At 36.0% G+C, this 27,694-nt stretch overlaps 1 protein-coding gene across 3 annotated transcripts in view; it reads left to right on the top strand.

Annotated features, from left to right (window-relative positions):
* Positions 1-27,694, top strand: part of LOC136850746 (ETS domain-containing protein Elk-3-like) — a 266,856-nt gene that overhangs the window by 79,944 nt on the left and 159,218 nt on the right. Inside the window, exon 1 of one of the 3 annotated variants that reach the window (XM_067124688.1) lies at positions 21,625-21,660. The exons of the other annotated variants lie outside the window; for them this stretch is intronic. The gene's annotated coding sequence lies outside the window, so the exon portion shown is untranslated. Of the gene's footprint in view, positions 1-21,624; positions 21,661-27,694 lie in introns of those variants that run through there. 3 annotated transcript variants of the gene reach the window in all.

Below are 27,694 nucleotides of genomic sequence, written 5' to 3'. Positions count from 1 at the left end.
GGCGGCGTGTCATCCCCATCTCGGAGAGATAATATTGTCATCGGTGACAGATTGCGTATGTGATTACAGTCCTCCTCAATGAGGGTTTTAAAGCTCTAATGGCGACAGTCGTCTGTTCGTCCGTCTGTGCGTCAGTCTGGACACCCCCACCGACCCCCGTCTGAGAGTGCAAGGGCTGGGGGGGTGGTGGAGGGGGGAAGGTTTCAAGTCATGCGAAACCTCAGAATAGTGCCGCTGCTGCGTGTGCCACATGTCCCCCCCCCTTCCCACCCGCCCTTCCCCCTCCCCCAGCCTTCCTTTCTTAATGACATCTGTGCAAACACCAGTGGCTATGCTAGTCCTCGCTCCGGCAGTTTTCTTTCAAAGGGCGTCGACACCTTCGGAGTGCCTGAGTGCCCTCCCTCCGGTCGTTTATTCAACTCGGGAGGCGCGAGTGGCTGGATTTATCAAAGCTGATTCGGTGATTCAGCCGTTTGTTTTTTTTTGTGACGTCACAAATTTTGGAATTTTAAGAAATCTCTCTCTCTCTCTCTCTCTCTCTCTCTCTCTCTCTCTCTCTCTCTCTCTCTCTCTCTCTCTCTCACACACACACACACACACACACACACACACACACACACACACACACACACACACACACACAAACCTGAAAGAACTGGCAAATGTTATAAACGCCATAGCACATTATAAACGCATTATTTATTCATTATTTCACTTCATCTACAATGAAAAGCAGTTCAGAATAGGATCTAGTTCTCTTTTCGAATGAATGTCAGTTAGTCAGAAAATGAATACAGTATATTTTAAGCTTAAAATCAAAGAGACAGGGAGAGCTGATAATATACATTTAGAAGCGTGAAAAATAATATTTAAGTGCTGAGAAAATATTATTCGTAGATGTTGTCTCATAATGACTTTGAGAAGCGGAAGGCTGACAATTCCCCGGGCCACACCTTATAATGAAAAAAAGGATATACAGTATATACTGTAATGATGTTTCGAGTTTATCGGCTTAAGGATATAAACAGTAAAAAATGCGCCGAAGTTTCTTCGGTGCATTTGAGTTTTCTGTACAGCGTATATTGCTGTATGAAACTCTCAGCCACGGTCCATGAAACTCTCAGCCGCGGCCATGTGGTGGCCTGTCCTATAGCGTTGACAGATGCACGATCATGGCTAACTTTAACCATAAATAAAATCAAAACTACTGAGGCTAGAGGGTTGCGTATAATGCTGTATGAAACTCTCAGCCACGGCCCATGAAACTCTCAGCCGCGGCCATGTGGTGGCCTGTCCTGTAGCGTTGACCGATGCACGATCATGGCTAACTTTAACCATAAATAAAATCAAAACTACTGAGGCTGCAATTTAGTATGTTTGATGATTGGAGGGTGGATGATCAACATACAATTTGCAGCTCTCTAGCCTCAGTAGTTTTTAAGATCTGAGAGCGGACAGAAAAAGTGCGAACGGACAGACAAAGTCATCTCGATAGTTTTCTTTTACAGAACGCTATAACCACAGATTTATTTCCAGTTTTAAATTTCTTTTAATCACAATACCGACATTTCATTGGGAGAGCGTTTTGGTGGTCACATTATGTATATATATATATATATATATATATATATATATATATATATATATATATATATATATATATATATATATATATATATATATATACATATCTATACAAGCAGTGAAATGCAAAGTGCAGAATATTATCAATATTTTGATAATTTATTTCTCATTTCATTAATTTCTGAATATTTATGTCTAACTAAAATTATAGTAAAAAAATATGTTGCAACATTGCGAAAATAACTTTTTTTTTACTTAAAAGTTACTTAAAACGTTTCCTGACACCTTTTCATTAACTTCATACGTCGAGCTAATAAGATATAGAGCAGAAATACTGTGATATAAATTACTTTGGTCAACGTTATTGACCATCTGGCATTGCTTTCAGAGCTATTTGATAGACCGTTAATGCCCATCCATTCGAGTGTTGCTTGTATCCTCAAGCATGCTTGCACGCACTCCTCAAATATTCGCTTGGCTTGTTTACTCTGCATAATTTTTTTTTCGACTGGTTTGTGGTCTGACTCACCCGGACAGATATGGTATCGAGAACCTTTTATTTTTTTCTTTCTTTTTCTTTTTCCTTTTCCTTGCTTTGTTTGTTTGCTCTAACGAAGTGGAGTGTTTGGAAGCGCTTGGAAATGCGTGTTAGCGAAGGCTGCTTGCTCTCCGTCGTTTGCGTTCCTTGCTTGAAATATGGTGCCTTGCAGAGAGCGCTGACTCACGCTAAAATAATTAGTAGAGGAAAAATCGCAAAAGGAAACAAGTAAATGTAATGTCTGACTTATGCTAAAATAATCAGTAGAACAAGAAAATCTCAAAAGGAGACAAAATATCATGTCTGACCCACGCTAAAATAATTAGTAGAGGAAAAATCGCAAAAGGAAACGAAATATAATTATCATGTCTGACTCACGCTAAAATAATTAGTAGAGAAAAAATCGCAAAAGGAAACGAGTGAATGTGATGTCTGACTCACGCTAAAATAAGCAGAAGAGCAAGAAATTCTCAAAAGGAAACAAAGAGATATGACGTCTCAAAATTCATGGTATTTAATACAGTACACTTGACTGTATTTTTAAAATCACGAAAGGAAACAAATAGATGCAGCATCTCCGAATGCTTGTTTACCATGCTATACTTGACTATATTTTTAAAAGAGCAAAGGGAGACGGCAGATATGATCTCAGAATGTTTGCTGTTTGCTATACTACTGTATATATACTTCACTATATTTTTTAATGACAAAAGGAAACAAAGAGCTTCAATATGTCAGAATGCTTGTTATTAACTGTACTATACTTGATTATATATTTAAAATAACAAAGGGAAACAAGTAGATATACCTCAGATGCTTGTTGTTTAACTTTTCTCTACTATATTTCAGTGTATGAACCCAGCGTATAGTCACAAGGAGATCGACCCAGCAGTAGCGAATTTATCTTTATGCAACACAATTCTTTTTCTCAGCCTCATCCAACTTACAACAGTACCTTCTCATCAGCTACCAATCCCATCTACCAAATCAACCCCCCGCCCCTTTCCCTCTCCCTCTCCCGCCACCCCCACCCACCCATCCAATCCTTCCTCAACCAATGGAGCAGTGGAAGGGGGTTGTTTAATAGAAAGATAATACGATTTACGAAGCCCAAACAAGGAGGGGCGTGGGTGGCAGTGACGGCAGAGTAACGTTAACTGCTTGTTAATGTTTTGATGAGGCCATAACCTTTGGCAGCAGAGAGGGGGGGCGGGGGTGGGGGCGGGGGGGCTAGGAGAGGAGGCTTCTTCGGTCGCGTGGCACAACTGGGATTGGGATAACTGGGTCTTCTTCTTCTTCTTCTTCTTCTTCTTCTTCTTCTTCTTCTTGTGTTGCTACCAGGCTTTCTCTCGGTGTCGAAATGAATAATTCTCTCTCTCGACAGAAGTGTGTATTTTTTCGTCTGCCCTTTTATCGACTTAGGTTTCTGCTGCTAAAGGAATTTTAATCACTCGAAAAAACGTTGTGAGTATTCAGTTTTCTGGGATGACTTTGAAGCAGATTACAGAGGACTTAATAGCTACCAAAAATTAAAGATTAAAATTTCTCGAAAGAAAATCCTTCTGTTAATCAAAGGTTCCGTGGCGTGAATCACATAGCGGGCATTTAAGATTTCAAATAATTATCGCATGTGTATTCATGAACTGAAAAAATGTCCCTGTTTATGATGGATTCTAAAATGCATTGACATTTCACCTCAGCACCCCTTATATTCGTACGCGGCAGTTCCCCGTCATCTTAAATTCAGCTTCCGCTATAAAAATATATAAAAGTGTCATTATTTCCCGTTTCTGACGCTGTTAAATCCCGCCTCTTTACTAAAACGACATTGGATGAATAAATACTGCGATGACTGTAGTAGATGCTAGACGTTAAAAGAGACTTTTCTTGAGACTTTCCTTTAAGTAAAAGGCCGAATAATTGCGCAAAGGCAAGGTAAATGATATGTAAAACTAGCAACTACCAGTATTGACGTAATCTAAGCCCCCTAGGCTATGAATCTGTGCTTTTATTCGTCTTTCAACTTACGGTTGTCAGAAGTCTTCCTGAATTACTCCATTTTATTTTGGACCAGTCACGTACCTTATTGATAAGGTGCTGATTACAACATCCACGCCTTTCAGCCGAAATATGTTATATGTTGCCCCAAGACATTTTATCAGCAGTTTAATTACTTTTATCAGCTATTTAATTGCTTTAAAGCTCAGGTTTAAGACCAAAGTTCTTGTACGTTTACATGATTGTATAAGTGGTTATCTGATTAAATAGACTATCTCATTATTATTATTATTATTATTATTATTATTATTATTATTATTATTATTATTATTATTGTTGTTGTTGTTGTTGTTGTAAGAAATAGACTAACATTTATTACTATTATTATTATTATTATTATTATTATTATTATTATTATTATTGATTGACAAGCCCGAAGACCTACCTACCTACCTAAAAACGAGCCACATTTACACGAAAATAATTAAATGTCTATTTGCTTCAATTCACTCTGTTGACTGTCGGGCCTCCTTGTTACCCACTGAGTGCCGCGTTCCATGCCACTATGCCTTGTGCCATTTGGATGTGGTCATCCGGCTAATTTTGAATACCCAACGTGTGTTATCTTCCCTCGTCTTCTGGGTCTGACTTCAGTGGTATTCCACCCTCGTCTTCTGGGTCTGACTTCAGTGGTATTCCATCCTCGTCTTCTGGGTCTGCCTTGGTATTCCATCCTCGTCTTCTGGGTCTGACTTCAGTGGTATTCCATCCTCGTCTTCTGGGTCTGCCTTGGTATTCCATCCTCGTCTTCTGGGTCTGCCTTGGTATTCCATCCTCGTCTTCTGGGTCTGCCTTGGTATTCCATCCTCGTCTTCTGGGTCTGCCTTCAGTATGTAGTGCCTTGTTATTCCACCCTCGTCTTCTGGGTCTGCTTTCAGTATGTAGTGCCTTGGTGTTCCACCCTCGTCTTCTGGGTCTGCCTTCAGTATGTAGTGCCTTGGTATTCCACCCTCATCTTGCTCAATATATAATTTCTTATCAGCAGTGGGCTGGGTATGAATTGCGAAGGTCAGGCTACCAACTCTTATCAAGATATTTATAGAATCCACTAGTCACTTTTCACCAAATGCGTTTGTCATTGTAATAATCAATGCCTGCTTAACTTTTCTTTTTCTTCACGCCTTTTAGTTTTCTGTAAACGAAAACTTTTTATCCACTTTAGTTTTCTGTAAGAGAAAACTTTTTATCCATTTTTAGTTTTCTGTAAAAGAAAACTTTTTATCCATTTTTAGTTTTCTGTAAAAGAAAACTTTATCCATTTTTAGTTTTCTGTAAACGAAAACTATTTTAGTTTTCTGTAAAGGAAAACTTTTTATCCATTTTTAGTTTTATGTAAAAGAAAACTTTTTATCCATTTTATTTTTCTGTAAAAGAAATCTTTTTATCCATTAATAGTTTTCTGTAAAAGAAAACTTTTTTGTCCATTTTTAGTTTTCTGTAAAAGGAAACTTTTTATCCAAAGCCTTAGATCCAAATGCAAGAATATGAATTATAGTAATTCTTATGTCCAGATAGCAGGATTCGAACCCGCATCCAGAGTATCAGAACGAGGTCACGTTGCAGACTTGACCACAAGAAGGATAATTTCCCTAATTTTTTTTCCATCAATTTGATTGCAGTGCTTGCATGGCCGCAATGGAATTTGTGTTGAGATAGGTTATTTGCCTTCGGATTTCTGGATGAATGACTGTCAAGTTCGCTCAGCGCTCTGGGGAACGATGAAGCACGGCAAGTTTCTCGTAATCGGCTTGACAGATCAGTAGGTCTCTTTTTTTTTACTACTACTACTACTACTACTACTACTACTACTACTACTACTACTACTACTACTGCTTCTGCAGTTGTTAAGCTTGAATTTTATTTACTGCCTCTCCTAACGAAAGTTCCTTGCCGTAGCTGGGAAGATTTTCATTCAGGAAAACTTTTATCTTTTTTTATCTGTTTAGTTTTCTGTAAAAGAAAACTATTTATCTATTTTTAGTTTTCTGTAAAAGAAAATCTGTTGTCCATTTTTAGTTTTCTGTAAAAGAAAACTTTCTATCCATTCTTAGTTTTCTGTAAAAGAAAACTATTGAGATGGCTATTTGTCTGTCGTCGCACTTTTTTTATCCGCCCTCAGATTTTAAAAACTACTGAGGCTAGAGGGCTGCAAATTGGTGTGTTGATCATCCACCTTCCAATCATCACACATACCAAATTGCAGCCCCCTGGCCTCAGTAATTTTGATTTTATTTAAGGTTAAAATTAGCCATGATCGTGCGTCTGGCACTGCCTTAGGTGCCAACAACACAGGCCACCACCGTGCCGTGGCTTGAAAGTTTCATGGGCCGTGGCCGAGAGTTGCTTACAGCATTATACGATGTGCAGAAAACTCGATTGCGCCGAAGAAACTTCGCCTCATTTTTCACTGGTCTTATTGTCACTACTAACATAAATTTGTTGCCGAGTCCTGAAAAATTTCCCATTAAGGAAACCTTTTTATTTTTTAATGTTTTTAATTTGATCATCATCATCATCATCATCACCGTGACTTCCTTTCACATCAAAGGGCCTCCCCTGACGGCCCTCATAAGTCACCCTGAGTATTTCTTTTGCTGATCCGTTTGCAAAATCAAAGTCGCATTCAGCTTCTTCACCGCCTCCGTTCGTGACCAGAAAATCTCTCGCGGGATAAGCTGGAGTGTGTCACGTCCTTCTTGTTTTCCTCTGATCGTTGTGTTTCCTTATATATTTTAGATACTTATACTTGCCTCATCATTTAGCTTTCTGTCATTTGCCGGATGATTTAGGATTGGCCATTCGTCTTGTTATAGCGGGACTGATTTGTTTCGAACTTGAATACTTGTTCGCCATCTGGTATGTCATCGCCGGTCAGAAAGAAGGCCTTGGTTGCATTCCGGGATTCCACTGACGTATTTTGAATGTTTTTCCTGAAGGGATGTGCATAATTTCGAATATATAGATATATATATATATATATATATATATATATATTTATATATATATATATATATATATATATATATATATATATATATATATATTACTAAAAGGACCTCATTTAAACGGGATGGTATCTAATGGAGTGTTTATTCAGAAAAAGTTACAGATACTTGATAATGTGGACTGTTTGTAAATACCAAGAATACTTGTAATATATTTTCTGAATAAATAATATATGATTCAGAATCTTCTCATTGAATTATTTTCAGTTATGTTTTTCATGTTATGAAGATTAAAAACAGCGACCCCGACATGTACTGCCATAATTCCAATATAATAATTAATCTGAGAAAAAAGAATGTTCATCATAATAATAACATCCATTGGAGAAGTTTCGAAAAACAAAATTTTCATGTCTTTGTATGACATACTGCATATATGTCATCGACCCTAGAATTATACTTTCAGTGAGAAGCCTTGGGAGGTGGCATAAAGGTCTTTGCTGTGTCGCAAGAGAAATTAGTAAACCTGTCAGTTATAGTATAACAGAAATGAAGCTAAAGTTACCTGATCGACAAAGCGCAGATTTCTTCATAAAGATTAAGAAGTTAACTGAATGACTGATATTTATTCATTGCCTCTCAGGTAACCATTGGTTGACTGATCGACATAATAGTCTAACGCACACAGGAGTCTACTGAATCAACGCTAACATGAAATCCAATATAAAATTCTTAATATATCGATGAAGGAATTTTAAAGTAGTTCCAAATCTGCCTGATAAGATAATTTCAGCTCTCAATTATGTAAGTTTCCGAGTTTGTGTCGGTTTTACTGTTCGTAGATAATTGCAGCAGATAGGTTTCATTTAACGTGCGAGTAATTGATCTTTCATTAACATTTGTTCACTTCTTCACCAAAGGAAAAATCAAGATCGTGGCATTATCAGACGCCACAAAAGCTTGGAAAAGACCTCGCACTATCTCCGAGTCTCCTCCTGGGAACTACATTCTTTCAAACCATTAAAACCCACCCGATAAGAATGGCCGGAGTAAGATAATTGACACCCTTTGGTTCTGGCACAAAGGGAAAGTGTGAAAGAAAGAAGGCTAGACCTTCTTAAGAGCGGATTCTTGAAGCTTGTTCCGTGTCACCTAAAACGGCAGGAGGTCGGCGTAGGCGGTGCGCTTTCTTGCCGCGAGGATCCCCGGTGGGCGCCAAAGGCAGGAAGAAAAGGGAGACTTGTGGCGCGGAAAACAGGCGACGGTGAGCCCCGAAATCTGGAAAATGAGCACGTGGTGACAGACACGTGGGAGGAACGATTTTGCCAAATTCTCTTGGGTGTTTTGGGGAATTAAATGACATTCCGTGCTTGTTCAGGACTGATATTTGCATTATTTTTACTAAAAATGTGTGCCTTTGCACCTTTATCTGTCTCTTGTGTGTTTGAATGTAATCTTTACGTGATTGTGTAATTTATGTATAGTACCAGGTTGATTACTGAAGCAGAGGAATTGATTTATTGTTGGTAGAACGTGAAACGTGGTTTGGCGGTACTGATAGTCTTGTTATTGTGTAAACATTTTTTTCGCAAAAGCATTTATATACAAGTCGTTATTATTTACATAAGCCTAGACATTCATTAAAAAAAGTTTTCACCTGAAGGTTTATATTCTTGCTAAACATGTCTGCTTGTGCACCCTTACTCGCCTCAAGCGTTTTTTAATAAAATCTTTATGTAATGGTGTAATATTTATGTATAGTACCAGGTTGATCACTGAAGCAGAGGAATATTTATTGTTGGAGAACGTGAAACATGGTGTGGTGATACTACTAATCTTATTATTGTGTAAATATTTTTCCAAATGCAAATATATACATCGACATTAATATTTGCATAGGCCTAAGCATCCATGATAATCGATTTCACCTGGAATGTTTCGTCCTTATTCAAAATCTCCCAGTAGCAGCGCCTTATCAGAAACAGGATCAGGATGTTTGTCAAGACCGTCCAAACTTTAGGCCTATTCACATGCTCTACTTAATTGGCTCTAGGGTATCGTTGTGATTCATTGCCACTTGCACCAAGCTACAGATGTTTGTTAGAAGATTCAGTAACACTACTTTCAGAAGACAGATGTCATTTACCCTACACCAACCCTCGCATCTCATCCCGTGTTTGCAAACCAACCGTTACGGATCTCTAGACCTATACGTTGCGACTGTGTATCATAAACCCCTCTGTTAAGGGGGATACGACTGATTGTTTGTGGAGGCTCCCTTTCTTCACCGGGCGCTTAGACGATCTTCAGTTATTCTGGGACAGCGATGCTTATCCTCATTAGGGGGGTGTTGAGGAAGGACGATTAGAAGAACAATGACCGTATAACGGAAAGAAGGGATCATCCGGATTAACTTTGTTTTTCGCAGGGGAAGGAAAAACTTGGAGATAAGGTCCACTCTCTCTCTCTCTCTCTCTCTCTCTCACCGGCTACCCAAGAGCAAGAGCTCGTGGCAGCAGAAGGCTGGTTTAATCTAAAGAATCTCTCTCTCTCTCTCTCTCTCTCTCTCTCTCTCTCTCGTTGTGAGGGCTTATTGATCTCTTGTAGAGGACCCCTTGTTTGTTGTAACAGGTGGCAGGAAGGGTCAGGCCAGGTCAGGTCAGGTCATGCCAGGTCACCCTGGCCTAGAGGAACAGGCCAATTCTTCTGTTACACCAAATGTAACGGCAGGTGAAAGGGTTAATCATTAACCTGAGAGGTGACTTTGAGTTGTTTATAAGTTTCGGGTACTCTTCCTTTTCCCACCAGATGTCCCGACAACTTTTAAACTGTTTGTTAAGTCATTCAATGGTCCTTCCTGCTTCAGTATAAAATGTGTTTTGTTTTTTATACAGTGTATGGTAAAGCACCCTTTTTTTAAACAGCCAGCGAGAATGCAGAAAAGGAAGACGAGAGAGAGAGAGAGAGAGAGAGAGAGAGAGAGAGAGAGAGAGAGAGAGAGAGAGAGAGAGAGAGATTTTAATGTTTGGATCTTCAGTTTGTAGGGGAAAGGAAATTTGATTGGCTTCACGCTGTTTTCAGTGTCTTTATTTTAAAATTCAAACAGCTATTTTCCGTTTTTCTTGATTTCTCTTGGGTCTTCTGTTGTGGTGTGGAAAAGGGACATTCTTATCATGAACACATATACAGTATATATATATATATATATATATATATATATATATATATATATATATATATATATATATATATATATATATATATATATATATTTATATTATATATATATTTATATATATATTATATATATATATATATATATATATATATATATATATATATATTATGTATATATATATATATATATATATATATAGTATATAGACATGAAAGAGCAGTATATAGACATGAAAAGTACTCAATCTTTTAAGATTTGTAGAGCAAAAACAAAATATACAATGCAATAATTGGCTACCAAAAGAAAGCACTTTTGGATTAATTCACTCATCTCATCAAAAATATTAATGACATATAGTGATATAAGAGTGCAGGAGTATGTAATACATTCAGTGGGAAAGAATGGAAGCGTTAGCTGCAATCTGCTGTTAATATTGAGAAATACTCGTACTTGGCTGACAGGTTATATATATAGGTTATGAGAGACAGTTAGGTACTACTGCCAATACAGCTGTTACAGCTGCTGCTTGTAATAATAATAATAATAATAATAAATATTATTATTATTATTATTATTATTATTATTATTATTATTATTATTATTATTATTATTATTATTATTATTATTATTATTATTAAGAAGTCAATAAAACCCAAAAAAGTATTATACCGGAATTTAGTAGAATATTCCGTAGAGTTTTTTTCCTTCTGAAGTGTCAAGTAAGATAAGATTGCAGATTGTTCACGTATTTATTATTATTGCCAAAATATTGCTTCGTCGTCTTCCATCCTGCATTGACCTCTTACAGAACAATCACACTACTTTCAAATACTCGTTTCCTTTGGCAGGTCAGGATTTTTTTTCCCCTGTTCCCACACAGGGCATATCGAGAAAGCCGGCAAGAGAAAGAGGTGGGCGTCGATATTTTGACACCCGTCTGTCCTTTCTAAGTGAAAGTGGAAATGAAGACGAGGGATTTCCGGTGAGTAATCCGTTCTCACGCTGGGGGCCGGAGAAAGAGGTCTCCTGCCCTTGCTGGAGAGGGTTAGATTGGGTCAAACAAGGTTATAGGATGGTCTTTCTGTGGAGCGGTTGTATGGGGCAGGTTAGGGTAGGGAACGGAAAAGGTCATTTTCTTTGAAGACTAAAATGCTAAAGGAAATGGATTTTGCTTTGGGAGTTTAAGTAATGCTTTAATTTCTTTATATACTCATATACACTTCGAGCGAAAAGGCGGTCACCACATACACACGCGCGCATGCGCACGAGGTCAAACAAGTTTATAGGAATGGCAAAGGTCATTTCTTTGAAGACTAAAATTCTAACGGAAATAGATTTTTCTATGGGATTTTAAACGATGATTTCATTTCTTTATACACTCATACGCACTTTGAGTGAAAAAGGAGACCACAACATACGCACGCGCATGCGCGAAAAGGGCGGTCGCCATTTTATTTTGGGGTTTTGGAGTATGATTTGATGTCTTCATACACACTTTGAGTGAAAAAGTGAGGTCACAACATACGCATGCGCTCGAACGCGCACTGAAAACGAGGTAAACATACCAGATTCCCCTCACAGCAGCATTACATTTCAGAGAATTCTTAGGAGAGGGTGCGTGCTTCCGTCATGACATCTGGAAGGAGACTGAAAGAAATCGTTAGGTTTTTTTGCTTTTATAAGAGCACAAATAGTAATTGTAACCTGTTCGGGGACCTATATCTTTAACCTTCAAAGGCCAAACTGGGTAAACTCAGTTATTAGGGGATGGTTCTTGTAATTTATCAATAATGGAATGATGCTGGAAATATGTAACTGGTTATGAAGCACTTGGTCCTTCGAAAATATGAGACCTTGATATTTGACCTTTAAAGATTAGATCTGGTCAACAGGATCACGGAATTACTGTTATAAACTGTTAACGTGGAAAGAATTCAAGTGCAAACTCAGCTCATTCTGACTTGTGACATGTAAGAGTCAAATTTTCTTGACTTATGACTTTTAAAAGTCAAATTTTCATGACTTGTGATTTTTAAGAGTAAGATTTTCCTGACTTATATATGGCTTTTAATAGTCAAATTTTCCTGACTTATGACTTTTAAGAGTCAAATTTTCCTGATTTATGACTTTAAGGAGTCAAATTTTCCTGACTTGTGACGTTTAAGAGTTACATTTTCGTGACTTATGACTTGTAAGAGTCAAATTTTCCTGGCCTATGACTTGCAAGGGCCAAATTTTCGTGACTTATGACTTGTAAGAATCAAATTTTCTTGACTTATGACTTGTAAGGTAAGAGTCAAATTTTCCTGACTTATGACTTGTAAGAGTCATATTTTCCTGACTTATGACTTGTAAGGTAAGAGTCAAATTTTCCTGACTTACGACTTTTAAAAGTCAAATTTTCATGATTTATGACTTTTAAGAGTAAAATTTTCCTGACATGACTTTTAAGAGTCAAATTATCCTGACTTATGACTTGTAAGAATCAAATTTTTCTGACTTATAACTTTTAAGTCAAATTTTCCTGACTTATGATTTTTCAGAGTCAAATTTTTATGACTTATGATTTTCAAGAGTCAAATTTTCATGACACGACTTTTAAGAGTGAAAATTTCCTGACTTTTGACTTTTAAGAGTCAAATTTTCCTGCTTTGTGACTTGCAAGAGTCAAATTTTCCTGACTTGTGACTTTTGAGAGTCAGATTTTCATGACTTGTGACTTTTAAGAGTCAGATTTGCCTGACTTACGACTTTTAACAGTGAAATTTTCCTGATTTATGGCTCTTAAGAGTCAAATTTTCCTGACATGGCTTTTAAGAGTCAAATTTTCCTGATATGGCTTTTAAGAGTCAAATTTTCCTGACTTATGGTTTTTAAGAGTCAAATTTTCCTGACTTATGACTTTGAAGAGTGAAATTTTCCTGACTTATGACTTTTAAGTAAAATTTTATGACGTGTAAGAGTCAAATTGTACAAACAATAAGTGGGGTATTACCATTACAGCTTATAAATATGGAAAAGATAAAACACACGTAGCCACATATGAAATATTTAAACCCTTGAAATACCATGACCTTGACATTTGACTCTCGCCATTCTAGCAGATTTTCCCTGTGGTTAATACTCCAGAGAAAGTCCCCTGATGAAAATTTTCACAGAATTCAACAAAATCTTTCTCTTGGCTTTCCCGTAATCTCAATAACTGACTATCAGCCAACGTCTTTGACCTTGGTAATTCAAAAGATATGTGATATCACCTCACCAAAACATGGTCTCGTCTCAAGTCCATTTAAACAAGTAAAGTTAAGTATGCCTTAGTTTTACCAGACGACTGAGCTGATTAACAGCTCTCATAGGTAGAATGCACCGAAGTTTCTTCTACGCAATCAAGTTTTCTGTACAGCATATAATGCTGTGTGAAACTCTCAGTTACGACTTGGCAGCGCGTAGTTGCTCCCCAGATGCGGTCAAGTCAAGGTGCTTCTCCGACGCCTCTGGAAAGCGCTGCCAGACGCACGATCCGTGGCTAACCTTAATCGTAAATAAAATAAAAACTACTAAGTCTAGAGGACTGTAATTTGGTATGTTTGCTTATTGGAGGGTGGATGATCAACATACCAATTTGCAGCCCTCTAGCCTCTGTAGTATTTAAGATCTGAGGGTGGGCAGAAAAAGTGGGGACGGACAGACGAAGCCATCTCAACAGTTTTCTTTTACAGAAAACTAAAGGCGAGAATTTTTTTTCCTACTACGGCGGACATTGCGTGTCTGCGCTTGGTCAAGTGCGTAGGGTATGGCCCGGCTCCCGTGGATGGTAAGTCTTCAGGGATTTTCGAGTTTCTTCATTTCTCATGAGACTGGATTTGGGAATTTTTTTCTATAAATGAGGCAATATTATTGTTGTTGAGAATATCTTGGGAGTTTTATTATTTGCCCTGTATTCATTCGGTATTTTTAAAATATCCCTCTCTTGTATTGTTTATCATCTTGTAAAATGAGGCAGTAATATTGTTGCGGAGAATACCTTGTAAGCTGTAATATATCCTCTTTTTCATTCGGTATTCTCAAAATATCCCTCTTTTCCGTTTATCATCTTTCATTCAAACTGAGACAATAATATTGTTGATGAGAATATCTTGTATGCTTTAATATTTCCTCTATATTCGTTCGATATTCTCTAAGCATCCCTCTTTCCCATTGTTTATCATCTGGATCGAGACATAACTTATCACAGCTTGTTACTGACGTCACTGCTCCTGGATCACAGCTTGTTACTGACGTCACTGCTCCTGACCAGGACAATACCGACTGTCGATGAAGAGATGTTTAATCACTGATTGATTTTCTTATCTGGCGGCAGAACCTTTTGGTTTCACTGCTGTCAGTTGACGACGTCTGCTCCTTTCCTGACAAAACGTAAATAGTTTTTTAATTTTTTGATTTTCCATACGTAGCAGAACATGCAAATGTGCATGAGTGTTAGTTGACAGGCTGGTTTCCGGTGGTTGAACTTTTTTTCATACGTGTTTTATGATTGATTCTGTGTTGGTGAAAATAATTTCAAAACATCATTCTTTTTATGATTGATTCTATATATATAAAATAATATATATATATATATATTATATATATATATATATATATATATATATATATATATGTATATATATATACACATACACACACACACTTATATATTTATACAAACATATATATATATATTATATATATATATATATATATATATATATATATATATATATATATATATATATATATTTACACAGTCTCCAAAGGAAGTTAGACTGGTAGGTAAGTTGCCCATGCTCTACGTGTTTACCTGGCAGTTGCCGGCCGGGGTATGTGCCCCAGGGCAAGATATGGGTGTAAGAAAAAGGAAAGTTACAAGTGTGTGACAACAGGCTTCCCCTATTGTCTGGTTATTTTCGTGTTTATAGGCATCTTTTGTTTTCGAACCCTCTCTTTCCCGCGAGAAACCTCTCTCTATGACAGCTTTCCCTATTATTCCTTTATTTTTTTCCCCCGTCGTGTTTTCGTTTATGTCTCTTTGGGTTTACGGGTGTCTATTTTATATACAGTATATTTATGTATATATATATTATAATATATACATACACACATATGTATATATACAGTATATAGAAATAATCAACACACAATCACTTGTGGAGCAGAAATAAATTTCTGACTCACATCAGGATCGAACCCAGGTCTTTCAGTTGAAGGGCAAGGCAGTGGCACTTAGCTTCCAACTTCTTTTATGACTTGCATGGCCTAGTGGGCAGCGCCCTTGCCTTTCAACTGAAAGACCTGGGTTCGATCCTGATGTGAGTCAGGAATATATATATATATATATATATATATATATATATATATATATATATATATATATATATATATATATATATATATATATATATATATATATATATATTAACTTTATATAAATTGTTCTGCATTTATCTAACACCTCATTCAAACTTGTTCTTGATAATGTGGACTGTGTCCAAGAAAGCTTGTAACTTTTTGAATAAAAACTCCATTAGATACCAAAATGTCCTTTTAGTAATATATATATATATATATATATATATATATATATATATATATATATATATATATATATATATATATATATATATATATATATATATATATATATATATATATATATATATATATACTCGTATATCGTCCCTAGTGTGACGAACTGGCGTAAACCATTTTTGCCTCGTTCTGAGAAAATAGACTTCAAAGAATTTTAATTAGCTCATCTTTTGTGGAAATTTTGTTGGCAGATCTGAGACGCTTTGAGTGGAAAACTCAAAAGATTAAAAAAAAAAAATTGGGATATGCAGTTTGTCAAAACAGGGACGATACCATCACATTGCCGTGACATTTTGTTATTCACAAACATTAAGCTACAAATGTTATTTGATATACAGTTCGCTCTGCCTAGGAAACAGTACCGAAGGGGAATTGCAGATGATAAGTGTTAGTCACCAGGTGGACTCGAACCACCAACAGCAACTGCCTCAGACTTCAGTGACGAGTCCTTTCACCGCTCGACATTCGTACAAGTTTTCAAGCCATTAATACTGACTTTTTTTTTTCATTTGGGCGCTTGCAAGCAATGAACTTGAATGCTGAATCTAATGGATTAAAATTCCAGAATTTCTCTTTGCTTCCTTTACTTTGCTTACTTTAAATTGAATTATTTGCTATCTGTGTTGCTTTTACTTCTTTTTCTTTATTATAACCAGTATTTGCAACCCTTACTGAAGCTTATCACTACCATTGAATATTTGCTGTTATCTACACCACATCTTTTCTTCTTCTTCTTCTTCTTCTTATTATTATTATTATTATTATTATTATTATTATTATTATTATTATTATTATTATTATTCAGAATTCTTCTTTAGTGAGAGCAAAGTATATGTGCGTGTCTATGTGTTTGTGTGTGTGCGTGCGCTCGCGCGCGCTTGTGTGACCACATCCGACCCTTACCACGAGGTCAGAAAGGCCAAAGCGAGTGAAAACACTCGATCACAAGATTTAAATCCTGTTTATTTGGGCCTCGTCTTTGATGCTCAAGGAGCCTGGTGGGTGGAACATTTAGGATCGATTACCAGTGGAAAGATTTAATGATTTTTTATGCGATTTTATTTTATCTGATTTTTTTTTTAGCGTTCGCGAAAGTTTATATTTGTTGGTTGCAGTGTGATGTATATATGTATATATAATATATATATATACATATATATATGTAATATATATATGTATGTTATACATATATATATATATATATATATATATATATATATGTATATATATATATATATATATATATGTATATATATATTATATATATATATATATATATATATATATATATATATATATATATATATATATATATATTACCTCATGCATTTCTAAATATAGGTTTGATAGCTAAAAAGAATGTTTTTGTCATTTGAAAATATATACATATGTATATATATAATTTGTGTATATAAAATATTTATATGTGTATATTCCCGAATAAAACATTTGTATATTCTCTCTCTCTCTCTCTCTCTCTCTCTCTCTCTCTCTCTCTCTCTCTCTCTCTCTCTCTCTCTCTCTCTCTCTCAGCGATCCGTAGTCTGCAATCGAACGCACGAAGCAGAGGAAATGCCATTCATACTCATGTCCTCATAGCCATGTTGGTTCATGTTGTTTACTGTTATCTTATCTTGTAGTTCAAGTAATTCCCATCTCTCGTCGTCAAGGTCCTCAGTAAACCCTCTTTTGGAAATATTTGATTATGAGTTACGAATTTTTTTATAGGGATATTTACTTAATATTTTTTGTTTATAACTTGTAAGGAAAGCCTATTGTATTGTGAAGGTCTCAAAACAGAATGTCATTCTTGAGTAAGTTGTTATTTAATTGACGAATTTTATATTTTTTAAAGAGGAGAACGTGGTTTTAAGTTATGTATTTATTATATATTGGAATATTTACTTTATCTTCTCTTTATTTCTTGTAAGAAAAGCCCATTGTATCATGAAGGTCTCTGAACAGAATGTCATTGTAACGTAAATAATGATTTTATTGATTGATGATTTAATTTTTTAGAGTGGAAACGAACGTAACATCAATATACACATTAAACGGAACTGCTATACAAGTACATATTATAATGAGAAAAAACATTTTTCAGAATATTAATGCCTCTATATAATTTGAAATGGAAGCTCAAAGTCATATGCATATAAGCGGAATCACCAGGCTCAATATGGATTTCTTTTTAGCGAGAAAAACAGGAAGACTCTTTGAGACAACATCAACGAATGCTGTCATGACCCTCAGAAGGGATTCGGGTTTGGAGGGGTAGGGGTATAGGTATGGGCATTGGCTGGGGTTGGGTATAGGCATTGGTGGGGGTTTGGATGGGTGTGTGGGGAGGATTGTGCTAGACACGGGATATCCAGTTAGAAGTCTTGGGGTAGGGGAGGGTGGAGGGAGTTCACGAGACAGCTGATTCTGAAATTTTGGTATTTCCGTCTCTCTCTCTCGAGCGAGCGAGCGCGGGCGTGTGTGTGTGTGTGTGACGTCTATATGAGATTTTTCTTCTTTTTTTTTCCCCCTCATTCATTTTTTTGTCTACACCATACTACAGGGTCTTTCAAAGGAGCCATTACATGCTGTTGTTTACATTCTAGGGATTAGTCTGGTATTTTATGAAGTACGAAAGGATTGACTCGCTATTCGCTCCGCCTAAAGTTTTGCCGGCCTGGGGGTAGTGTGTGGAGGGGGGGGTAGGTAGGCAGAAGAAGTGCTTTGTAAACCCTGTGTATGTATGTTTACGGTCACCGTGAGTTTCTACGGCGAGGAATGTAGTAAGGAAGACGGAGATGTAGCTCTGCCGTGCTTAATTACTCAGTTACGAGATTACTACATTTTGTTTCCATGTGAGGAAGAAGAGGAAGAGGTCTTTACATTCGCTAAGGTTTTAAGTTACTCGCCCAATGAATTTGCTGGGCATTATCTGGGGACGACGTGAGTACGGAAAGGGAGAATTCAATGGGAATTATATGTACCGTATATACAAAGGTCACATGTGGCTTCATAATAGTATTCTTACAATAGGTGTGTAAGAGCCTTATTACAGTGCAGAAGGCAGCACGTAATGTAAGAAACTTATGTAAATTATCGCTCTCTCTCTCTCTCTCTCTCTCTCTCTCTCTCTCTCTCTCTCTCTCTCTCTCTCTCTCTATATCTATATATATATATGTGTGTGTGTGTGTTTGTGTATGTATGTATATACATTCATTTATATAAATGTGTATGTATGTATATATATATATATATATATATATATATATATATATATATATATATATATACATACATACATACATACATACATACATACATACATGTATATGAATAATACTTGAGAATAATGCTTGAGTTGGTATTATTATTATTATTATTATTATTATTATTATTATTATTATTATTATTATTATTGTTGTTGTTGTTGTTGTTGTTGTTGCAGTAATAAAGAAGGCTCACGTCTCCCATATGGTACTAATTCCTCCTATTGCAGAAACGATAAAGACTAAACGTCTGCTAAACTGTACTCAGATATAATTCCCATTCAAGACTGTTAAAAGTTCAATACCCTTCTTTGTCGGCAGACACGTTGGCATTTTGCACAGAGGCGTTTGTGATCCTTTATCATCATCCCGACGATGACGAGCGCAATATGGAACTGGTTATTCTATTGAGTCAATCAATACATTTTTTTTTATTTTATATGCGACTGACTGCAGGAATTCGATATTGCATTGCAGATGATTGGTTCGATCGTCCGAAGGCGAGTGGGATGTAGGCTGTTGCAATTTGCTGTAAATCGTTTTATTGATTCGATCGATGAGGCTTGATTTTATACGTAGCGCATTCGGTTTTCCTTTGTATTTCATTTGTTGTTTGTTAATGACGCCATTTTAATCGATGTTGCGTGTTAGCGTTATTTTGTTCATTTTTATAATAGGAGATTAGTGGTACTGATTATTAACACCATTTTGTATGTGATCATTCTAAACATGTGTCAGCTCAGAGTTGTTTGACATAAATATCTGGAAACAAAATACCTGATAACTCTCTCTCTCTCTCTCTCTCTCTCTCTCTCTCTCTCTCTCTCTCTCTCTCTCTCTCTCTCCATACTAAGCAACAAGTTCGAAGAAAAACGGACAGGTGGACCTACCCGGCTACACAATTTCCTGTTGTATCGAATGCCTCTAGTATCATTTACAATAGGATTATCCAAAGCACCCTGTTTAATATCAGGTGTCCCACAAGGAGCACTTCTTGGTCCTACCGGATAGTGATACTGAAAACAACCAAAATAGTTCATTTACCTCTGTAATTAACGACTCACGTGAAAATGGAACTAGGTAGTAGAATATATAGCTTTATGACCTTCCATGGTGCGCTAGAATGTGAATGATGAAACTAATTAGCATCCCGCGCAGGCAATGACACCATCAGATTCTGTGCAACTAGAAAATCAAAGAGGGATTGATTCGGAATCTGTCATTACACCCATAAAAAACAGACAGTTTTGTCCTTCAGTTCATGTCAGTCTTACTACTGGTGTCACACGATCTCTACTTCAGCCTGGTCTTCATCATAACTTGACTGAGATCCCTCGTGTAATTCATCGTTTGCTCTCAGCCTATGGAGCTGAACTTGGCTACATCTCGGCCATGACAAATCACCATATTTAAGTATAAGTTAAACAAGTGCCTGATTCTTTTAACCGGATGACTCAACATGCATTGCCACTGACCTTTTCAGCTACCCCGACACAGACCTCGATTCTAACTGGACCAGGCACTTTGTATTCAATTTCAGAGTCAAATAAAGCATCGTTAACGTCATTGCTTTAGGTGATTGCAACGAGTAATACTCGGATTATGAAAATCAATAAATATTGCAATATGACTGAACCACTTTCTCTTGTGACGATTGTTTCACCTGCGGTAATCTACGCCCAAACTTTGGAGGTTAACCACTTGACTCGGAATCACCTGCAGTTACTCTCGAGTTTTGGGTTCCAATGTTACCTATTGCCGACGGCGCTATATCCCTCCAGTTAATCCTGAGATTAATTTGAGAATTTATGTTGCCGTGATGTTTTGTAGGTGATAGTCCCATGTTCCGTTAGACGAATCCTCAGGTTTTTTTTTTTTTTTTTTTTTTGCTTACTAACTGAAATTTGTTTATTCCTTCTTGGAATTATAGCAGTTTCTTCATTCCCTTTTCCTTAATTGCTTTTTTACCCGTTCCAGTATACCAACATGATTAGGATTTTAATGATATATTTCATATTCAGATGCTTTTTTTTTTCCAGATACCTGTCTCTAGCGCCAGTTTCATTCTCGTTACTTTTACCTGTTTCTTGCAATCTCAGCTCTTTATCGTGTCTTCTTATATATCCTCTTCCAAGAAAGGTATCCTTTCCTATACCTTCTTATAGGGAAGTATTATTCTTTTGCTAAGCCCGAAAGTTTTATTTTACTGGTTTTGTGCGTGAGTTCATTTGGCTTGGTGTAGATAAAAATACTGTTTGTTCAGTGACATGTCTCCTCTTTTTTATTTTTAGAGTTTTCCTGTTCTTTTCTTGAATGTTATCTATTTTCCGTTTTCCTTTGAATTTTCGGAAAACGAATGATATTAAGTTTCTTGCCGTGATTTTACATATTTCCAGCATCTCATTTTTTATTCTCTTTCCAGGTATGTCGATTCTTACCTCCGGCTGAAATTCTGCGGATCAGGTATGTTCTTGTGATATACCTTAATATGAACGTTATTTAATAAAAAAAAATACTACTTTGTTCTTGTTTTATGTTAAAATGTTATTTTTACTTTTAACTCTTTGGGTTCTTTCGTCCATTTCGTATTTTTTCCATGGAATATCAACATCATTTCTGTCACTGATTTTTTGTTTATTTGATGTATATATTTATATTTGTTCATATAATTTTATCCCACTTGTCCTTAATCACGATATAACTGTGAAATAAGTTCTTCAGTAAATTCAAGATAATCCCTACTCCAATGTATAAAACTTGACCTTTTACTGTTTGTTTGCTCAAACATATCATATGATAATGATGTAACTTTTGGGTTCTTTAAAAGCCGCGACCTCTATTACGTTATTTTACTTAATTTCCTCCTCGTGGAAACATTGAGGACTACTATTCATGACTTTTTCTTTTGCAACTTGGAGGTATTGAGAATGTTTGGCTTCTTATTACGTTACTGGAAACATTTGGCATCTTATGTTACAGGATGCATAGCCAGCTTTCGCTACTTGTAACATTTGCTAACTTGAGTCACAGGAAAACTTCGGTAACTTAATGTTATTTGAGTCATTTGGTAATTCATGTTCTTGTAAATAATCAGTATGTTATGTGACCAACAATATTTGGTACTAACGGTATAAGAACCATTTGGCCTTCTAAGTTTATGGATGCATTTGGCAACTTAGGTTACTAGAATTACATTTAGGAATTTATATAATACTCCATAAACATCTGTAAAACTCTAAGATAAGAGCTGAAGACTACCTAGGAACCAAGAGGTGTTTACAGTTTCTGTGATTATGTGATTTCGAAAGGTATGTTTATGCAGTGCTCTTAAACAAAATTCACTCACACTCGCATTGAGACTGGTTTTATCATTTTGAGGAGACGGGATATGTTGAGAATCATTACTTATCACAATTTCATTTGGATAAGGTACATAATATGAATTTTCTCAATACTACACGCGCGCGCGCACACACACACACACTCAAAATGGACCCTTGTTATCCAGTGTGTAGGATTTGAGATAACAGAAAGGTTGACTTCCAGAGGGAAAATGGTGTGTGGTTGCAATGAATAAATAAATATTATATATAAATATATATATATATATATATATATATATATATATATATATATATATATATATATATATATATATATATATATATACATATATAATATTTCTGACTCACATCAGGATCAAACCCAGGTCTTCCAATTGAAAGGCAAGGGCGCTGCCCACTAGGCCATACAAGTCATAAAAGAAGTTGGAACCTGAGGGCAACTGCACCCAAGGAATTACAGCATTCCTACTTCTTTTATGACTTGCATAGCCTAGTGGGCAGCCGCCTTGCCTTTCAATTGGAAGACCTGAGTTCGATCCCGATGTGAGTCGGAAATTTATTTTTTCCATACGTGATTGTGTGTTGATTATTTCTATCTTATTCACTGAGAAGGGATAATTCGAGTGAAATGCTGTCAATTGGGTCGTTGCTGAGTCGGGAAGTTGGGGAAAACACGCTGGTATGCAAGCAGTTAGCTTGCCCAGGTAATTCTTTGGGTGCAGTTGCCCTCAGGTTCCAACTTCTTTTATGATTTGTATAGCGTAGTGGGCAGTGCCCTTGCCTTTGAATTGAAAGACCCGGGTTCGATCCTGATGTGAGTCAGAAATGTATTAAGACACTGGTCACACACATTATACGTACATACGCATACACATATATTTGGAGGTATAATTATGTATATATATCATATATATACTGTATGTATATATATATATATATATATATATATATATATATATATATATAATATATATATATATATATATATTGTGTTAGTGTGTGTTTATGTATAATGTGTGGTATAGCCAGTGTCTTAACCATTAAAAAATAAAAAAAACACTGATTTTAGCACTCAAGTTTACTTTCGGAGGCGATAAGATCAAAGAATGCGCCCGATAAGCGAAAGTGAAATCAGACAGCATTACTCGGGGAAAATCCCCTCATGTAACCTCACGTTGCCTAGCAACCTCTCACTGATTAACGAAGTCAAATTAATATCAGTATAAAATTTTTTCCTTTTTCTATTCTTTTGTCTGACGTTCCTACTTATTATTATTATTATTATTATTATTATTATTATTATTATTATTATTATTATTATTATTATTATTATTATTATTATTACTCAGAAGATGAGCCCTATTCTTATGGAACAAACCCAAAGGGGCCATTGACGTGAAATTCAAGCTTTGTGTTCATTCGAAGGAAGTAACAGAAGGTGATTGGAAATACAGAAAGAGGACATCTATTATTAGAAAAACAGATAAATTAACAAATTAATAAATAAATAAAAATGTAAGTAATTCAAATAAAAGTCGAATTGTATTAGGGCAGTAATGCGTTGCATCTTCGCTTGAACTTCTGAAGTTCCAATTGCACGACATCATCTAAGAGATTTCAATCAAACTTTGACCAGACTTGATGCAAGGGTACACCATCACGAACAGATGAGGAATCAGAAGGCTTTGTGTTAAACTGTTTTGCTTGTTAATATTTGCATGGTGTAATTGGCATTCTTAAGTGCTGGGCAAGAAGCACACAAACATGTCCAGATCACTGATTGAAATCATTTTTGTTTTGTGTGTACTCATAGTCAAGAACTGAATAGTATCTCTCTCTCTCTCTCTCTCTCTCTCTCTCTCTCTCTCTCTCTCTCTCTCTCTCTCTCTCTCTCTTAGCTTTTACGGTCGTACTCACCACAGCTTCAACAGAAGTCAGTTCATGGAAAATGATTGGTTTTCTTTTAACTAATTACTTAAACTTCAAGAACGGCAATGCATCTTAAATTTGCTGTATGAATCAGACCGTATCGTCTGTACTTAATAAGTGGAAATCAGATGACTATTTTTAACATCCATTTTATATTAATCTGTTTTATTACAGTTATATATCTATATCATCCTGAAAAAGGGCTTTATCTCAAGGGCCGATTAAGGGTAGGTTGGGATGAAGTAATATTGAAATAAGTCAGGCAGTGGTTTTAAAAGAATGGTTTTTTTATTTATACCTCTGCCCTAATATAAAATTTTATTCTAAGGGTCGATTTACTTGTTGTGAAACCGAGGTGAGGTGATAGTCTGAGTTATCTGTTAGCTGGGATCATAACTGGTAGTAAGTCATGAATAATTTTGAAAATTTCCCTGGTTTGCAATTTGAAACCGGACTTTGACAGACGTTCAGGAGTAAGTTCTCAACACAGTCTTAGTTTTTTCACACTCTTCTGAAGTTTTTTGCAATGGTCTGTGGCAACCCCCCCACCTCCCGGCGGGGTGCCGTAAACTCCCCAGCCATTCCCCCCATTTTATGTCGTCTTTGGAAATTGAGGCAATATGCCTTATGGAGAAATCAAGAAGTTAAGGGTCGGCATTTTGATTATTTCAATTCCATATGTATCTGGTAAAAAAGAAGTGACCGGTAGCCTCTCTCTCTCTCTCTCTCTCTCTCTCTCTCTCTCTCTCTCTCTCTCTCTCTCTCTCTATATATATATATATATATATATATATATATATATATATATATATATATATATATATATATATATATATATATATATATATATATGTGTATGTATATATGTATATATATATATATATATATATATATATATATACATATGTATATATATATATATTATACATATTTATATATATGTATATATATACATATATATACATACATAAGAACATATGTGTGTGTGTGTGTGTGTGTGAATTTTTGTCACTGATACTGTGTTCTAGTTTAGAAACAATTTTATTCGCTCATAATAAAACCCTTACAAAACCCACTAATCGATTAATATCCGTATTCAGTGTGGTATCACCCATGCATCCCCATTGCTTAAAAAATGAAAATATCTGATGACCCAAATTGATTTAGCCGTTCGCCAGAACGAGTGGGTGATGACGTTTGCGGATGAAGAAGTGTGACGTTTACGAGTAGTAAAATCACTCATTTCTCTTACTTTCAGCTCATCACAGAGAGTGTAAATTTCAGTGGCTTGTAAAAGGTGTGTTCTTATTAAGAACAGGTAATCCTCCCGGTTACATGGCTCGTGGGGCAACATTAAGCAAGATTCTAAAGCAGTGGTGCTTGACCTTGTTTCAGTGCCCGTACCCCTTGATATCACAGAAAAATTTCTCGTGCCCCCATCCAATATAAATACAATACAAACGTATGAAAAGGATTAGTGACACAAAACTTCTCTGGCTATCATGTCTCGTACCCCCAGGTTGAAGGTTTCGTGCCCTTTTTGGGGGTACAGGTACCCCAGGTTAAGCTTAACCATTCTAAAGAATTATGTATGGGTGAAATAACTTTATGGGCACGGAAAATTAAGTAGTTTTAGGTTTTCATGTAAGGCGTTTCTCCGTTATGTATAAACTGTGTATATATATGTAGTTTCTTTTAAGGTCAATAGGACGATCAGCATAATGTCCTTATCATATACCAAACAATAAAATTAGAGGCAATGTAAAAATGAGGCTTAATAACCAAATTAAGTTTGAGAGATCTGCTCTGTGAAGGATGTTGGGTAACAAATGTCGGGAAAAACAAAAGCAGGGAGAAATTCCCGAAGTTGCATTCGTTGTAAAGATATAGGGGCATGAGGGAATCCCATATTTCTGAAGGAAAGTATACAGAAGATATAGATGAAGATAGTGTTGCGGTAGCGGTAAAAGTATAATGATTAATAAATTTAGCTTCTATTTTACTAAACTGGAACGTTATTATTATTATTATTATTATTATTATTATTATTATTATTATTATTATTATTATTATTATTATTATTATTATTATTTCAAAGAATTGCAACTAAATAGCTCAGCACGGTAGCACATGGCAGTTCAGTGATAGCTGTACCTTTCATGATTTGCTGAAATGAAACTCACGTATTTCTATTTATGTTCAGATAAAAAGGATACATATTTATATATTGTAATGATGATTGTTTTTTAGCATCAACTATGTGTGTGTGTGCGTGCGTGTGTATGTGTATTTGTGTATGTGTTAGATGCTTCAAAACCTCGCGGAAATGACATTCAACATGATTCATGTAACCCTCTCGAAACGTACGCAAAATCTGATATGGTACAGCATATACGAATTTATTAATCTCATATTGCAGTCAAGCAGGTGGATTCCACCATTGAAACCAGTCAGTCGAAATAGCTTCGTCACCCCTTAAATAGGCAGCTCATAGAAAATGGGATATGGGCAATACCTCGAGACGTCTCAAATTGCTGCCGTAATCAGCATCATCATGACTAACCCCGTAGAGTAATGGCGAAACGTTTGCAGTTGAGAGAGTTCACGCTACTGTGTTTAGTCTTTTGCTTCACTCTGCGGTTCTGATGGTGTCAGCATTAATGCTTATCTATGCGCACGACAGATTTGTTTAAGGCATCTATGCAAGGACGAGAGTCACCAGTTTGTGAATTATTTGCATTTCATGGTGTTCTCTAAGAAAATTCCAATATATGGACTGCTTTTTAAAACTTTGTTCATGTTTTCTTTGTTAATTTTTCTACGCTGCATTTCGAGAGCTATTTGACTGAGATGAGACTGAAAGTGTATCTCACAATAAAGTTGTTCTAGAGTTCAATACAGATCGTAGAGGCCTTATTTACATTTTATATAGAATAAAGCTAACACTTTCCTTTGAGCTATTTTACATCTTAAAGAAATGAAGTAAATAAACAGGGAATGCTGGGTGGGTAGTATACCCAGGGAAATGAATGACTTAATTAAGGGCCGTCATATGCGTTGGGCGCACGACTCATACCCAGATTGTATGACCTGTCATTGTTGTATCAGATCAATCTGACCTTATGCGATCACGGGCTCTTGGTTTTCAGAACAGTTCATAGTGAACTTTTAAATGTGGCGCGACCCTAACGCTAAATTCTTAGCGAGGAGTGAAGAAGCACAAG

This window comes from Macrobrachium rosenbergii, chromosome 22 (genome assembly GCF_040412425.1).
Source record: "Macrobrachium rosenbergii isolate ZJJX-2024 chromosome 22, ASM4041242v1, whole genome shotgun sequence".
Taxonomy (NCBI): Eukaryota; Metazoa; Arthropoda; class Malacostraca; order Decapoda; family Palaemonidae; genus Macrobrachium; species Macrobrachium rosenbergii.
The sequence above is the reverse complement of the archived record's forward strand: the minus strand, read 5'-3'. Positions and strand labels throughout refer to the sequence as shown.